The sequence below is a fragment of the Mandrillus leucophaeus genome, unplaced genomic scaffold, assembly GCF_000951045.1.
Source record: "Mandrillus leucophaeus isolate KB7577 unplaced genomic scaffold, Mleu.le_1.0 Scaffold203, whole genome shotgun sequence".
Classification (NCBI taxonomy): Eukaryota; Metazoa; Chordata; class Mammalia; order Primates; family Cercopithecidae; genus Mandrillus; species Mandrillus leucophaeus.
The window spans coordinates 1,159,643-1,164,222 of NW_012102066.1; positions in this window are offsets into that span (position 1 = coordinate 1,159,643).

Genomic DNA, 4,580 nt, shown 5'->3' on the forward strand with positions numbered 1-4,580 from the left:
AGGGCACCTGTAGTCCCAGCTACTTGGGAGACTGAGGCAGGAGAATGCCGTGAACCCGGGAGGCGGAGCTTGCAGTGAGCTAAGGTCATGCCACTGCACTCCAGCCTGGGTGACAGAGTGAGACTCCATTTCAAAAAAAAAAAAAATTATTTTTACAGAAATTCTGCTATATTGTCAGTGTATTATTTATTTTTATTTTTTTGAGACAGGTCTCACTCTTGTCCAGGCTGGAGTACAGTGGTGAGATCATGGTTCACTGCAGCCTTGACCTCCCAGGTTCACTCAATCCTCCCACCTCAGCCTCCTGAGTACCTGGAACCTCAGGAGTGTACCACCATGCCCCGCTAATTTTAAAATTATTTGTAGAGATAGGATCTCGCCATGTTGTCCAGGGTTGCCTTGAACTCCTGGGCTAGAGCAATCCTCCCCTCTTGGCCTCCCAAAGTGTGGGATTACAAGCGTGAGCCACTGCACCCGATGCATTATTTATTTTTAAATCAGATATGACTTTCATAAGACTCAAAACTCTAACCACATCCCCTAAGCCAGTATTGATCAGCATGTGTATCCCCTTATAGAGATATTTTACAATATACAAGAAAACACACACACATACACAAATACACATTTTGCCCCTTTTTACACAAGCAATATAAGCTATACACTTTTCTGCACCTTACTTGTTCCATGAAACAGTATATCTAGGACAATGGTCTCCTACCTTTTTGACACTAGGGACTGGTTTTGTGGAAGACAACTTTTCCATGGACCAGGGTGGAGAGGGATGGTTTCAGGATGATTTAAGTGCATTACGTTTATTGTGTACTTTATTTCTATCACTATTATATTGTAATATATAATGAAACAATTATACAACTCACCATAATGTGGAATCAGTGGGAGCCCTGAGCTTGTTTTCCCGCAATAAGATGGTTCCATCTGGGGGTGATAGGAGACAGTGACAGATCATCAGGCATTAGATTCTCATAAGGACACACAACCTAGATCCCTGAATGCTCTGGTCATGATAAGGTCCATGCTCCTACGACAATCTAGTGCCACCACTGATCTGACAGAAGGTGGAGCTCAGGTGGTAATGTGAGTGATGGGGAGCAGCTGTAAATACAGATGAAGCTCTGCTTGCTTGCTCACTGCTCACCATCTGCTGTGGGGCCCACTTCCTGACAAGCCATGGACCAGTAGGGTTGGGGACCCCTGGTCTAGGACTCTCCTCCCTCCCTCCATTCCGTCCCTTCTCTCTTCCTCTCTCTCGCTCATCTAGGACCCTTTCCTTTCCTTTCCTTTCTCTCACTTTTGCTGTCTCTCATCTAGGAATCTTTCTTTCCTTTCTTTTTAATTTTCTTCCTTCCTTCCTCCCTCCCTCCCTTCTCCCTTCTCCCTTCCTGCTTCCTCCTTCCTCTTTCCTCCTCCTTCCTTCCTTCCTTCTTTCCTTCCTTCCTTCCCTCTCTCTCTTTCTTTTTCTCTCTTTCTCTTTCTTATCTAGGACTCTCTCTCTCTCCCCCCCCCTTTTTTTTTTTCATTGAGACAGAGTCTTGCTGTTGCTCAGCCTGGAGTACAATGGTGTGATCTCAGCTCACTGCAACCTCCGCCTCCTGGGTTCAAGTGATTCTCCAGCCTCAGCCTCCCAAGTAGCTGGGATTACAGGCAAGCACCAGCACGCCTGGCTAATTTATTTTTTAATTTTTTAATTTTTTTATCTTTAGTAGAGATGGAGTTTCACCATGTTGGCCAGGCTGGTCTCAAATTCCTGACCTCAAGTGATCTGCCTGCCTTGGCCTCCTAAAGTGCTGGGATTACAGGTATAAGCCACTGCACCCGGCCTCTTTCTCTCCCTCCCCTCCCTTTTCTTTTAATTTTTAGTAGAGGTGGGGTTTTACCATGTTGGCCAGGCTTGCCTTGAATTTCCAGATTCCCAAAGTGCTGGGATTACAGGCATGAACCACCACGCCTGGCCTAGGACAATTTCTATATCAGTAGACAAAGACCAGCTTCATTCTTTTTCATAGGTGCAGAGAATTCTTGAATGGATACAAATATTGTTTTCTTAATTACAAAGAAGATTTTAGTAAATAACTTTGGGCCAGGCACGGCTCAAAGACTTGCATTTTTGCTTTGGCACCACAAGAGATACTTTGATTCCTAGAACTCTACTGATTTTTGGATAATTTTGCTCCTAGTGACTTTTGCTTATTAAATAGTATAAATATTTTACATATGCAGCAGGTTTTTGGAATCCCACAGTATAATCCCTAGCTACTTTAAACAAATACAACTGATTTTTGTGTATTGATCTTGCATCCTTGCATCATTCTGAGCTTGTTTATTAGCCCTAATGGATTTTTTTTGTGGATTGTTTAGGGATTTTTATCTCATCTGCAAAAAGAGATAGTTGTCCTTCCTCTTTTCCAATCTAGATGCCTTTTATTTTATTTTCTTGCCTGACTGCATTGGCTAGAACTTCCAGTTCAATTTTGAATGCAAGTGGTGACAGCAGGCATTGTTGTCTTGTTTCCAATAACTTTTAACTTCTAATTTTCCCCCAAATATAAAGACAACTACATTAGAAAAATATTACTGATAATGGTAGTCATCATTATTTAAAATCTTTTGCTAATGGGAATGCTTCTAACATTTTCCTTTGAACATAAGCTGTCTTGAGGTTAAAATGGATTCATATTAAGGAAATGTCTTCTATTCTTATTCTTTTTTATTTTTCAAATTTAATTTTAAAATGTATTTTTTATTTACTCATTCTTGCTGTCATCTTATATTCTTATTCTTTTATGATCATTTTTGATTGAAAAGTAGATGGGCCAGCCTTGGTGGCTCACATCTGTAATCCCAGCATTTTGGGAGGCCAAGGCAGATGGATCATTTGAGGTCAGGAGTTTGAGGCCAGCCTGGCCAACATGGTGAAACCCCATCTCCATTAAAAACACAAAAATTAGCCAGGAATAGTGATGCACACCTGTAATCCCAGCTACTTGGGAGGCTGAGGCAGGAGGATCACTTGAACCCAGGAGGCGGAGGTTGCAGTGAGCTGAGATTGCACCACTGCACTCTAGCCTGGGTAACAAAGCGAGACTCTGTCTCAAAAAAACGAAAAAAAAAAAAGTAGATGTTAAAAGCTTTTAATCAAATTATTTTTCAAAGTCTGTTGAGTTGATTGTCCTTGGGTCTATTTATAAAATAGATTTCCTAATACTTTATTATCCTTGTATTTCTGAAATAATCCCATTTTTGTTCTTTTATTTTTTTAGCGTTTTACAGGATTCTTTTTCCTAGTACCTAGTATTATTTCATCAATATGTATAAACGAGATTAGTGCTCACGCTTTTTCCTACACTTCTTGTTAGAGTTAGTGTCAAACTATTCGTGCTTCATAGAAGTATTTTAGATGGTTTCTTTCTTTTTTTATGTATTAGAAAAGTTCAAGTAGCTTTGGAATTGTTTCCTTAAAGGTGGAATATAACCACCTATGAAAATATCTAGACCTGATACTCCTTTTCTGGAATAGCTCTTTGTACTTCTTTTATGGTAATTATTCAGATTTTCTGTGTGTTTTGTTTTTTGTTGTTTTTTTTGAGATCCGTTTTAGAAATCATACTTTCTTTAAAAAAATTCATTTTATCTAGGATTTCCAAATTATTACATCAAGTATATTTTAGCTGTTTTTTGTAATTAACTTAGCTAAAAGCCTATCTTTTTTATTTTTCAAGTAACGAGCTCTTGGATTATATATTTAATTCTACTTTTTTCTAATTAAGTAGTTTCTATTTTTAGTTTTTCAATCTCTTTGCTTTCTTAGCTTTGTTTTGCTTATCTTTAACTTCATTCATTTGGATGCCTTGTTTCTTTCCTTTCTTTTCTTTCTTTCTTGATGGAGTCTCGCTCTGCAGTGCAGTGGTAGGATCTCGCCTCACTGCAATCTCCCTCTCCCGGGTTCAAGCGATTTTCCTGCCTCAGACTTGTAACTGGGATTACAGGCACCCGCCGCCTGACCAGCTTTTTTTGTTGCTGTTGTTTTTGAGATGGAGTCTCGCTCTGTTGCCCAGGCTGGAGTGCAGTGGCACGATCTCAGCTCACTGCAAGCTCCGCCTCCCGGGTTCAAGCGATTCTCTTGCCTCAGCCTCCCGAGTAGCTGGGATTACAGGCATGTGCCACCATGCCCAGCTAATTTTTTTTTTCTTCTTATTTTGAGACGGAAGTCTGGCTCTTTTGCCCAGGCCGGACTGCAGTGGCGCTATCTCGGCTCACTGCAAGCTCCGCCTCCCAGGTTCATGCCATTCTCTTGCCTCAGCCTCCCGAGTAGCTGGGAGTACAGGTGCCCACCACCGGGCCTGGCTAATTTTTTGTATTTTTAGTAGAGACAGGGTTTCACCGTGTTAGCCAGGATGGTCTCCATCTCCTGACCTCGTGATCCGCCCACCTCAGCCTCCCAAAGTGCTGGGATACGTGAGCCACCATACCCGGCCCCCACTATTTTTTTAGTAGAAACAAGATTTCAGCATGTTGGCCAGGCTGATATTGAGCTCCTGACCTCAAGTGATCCACCCATC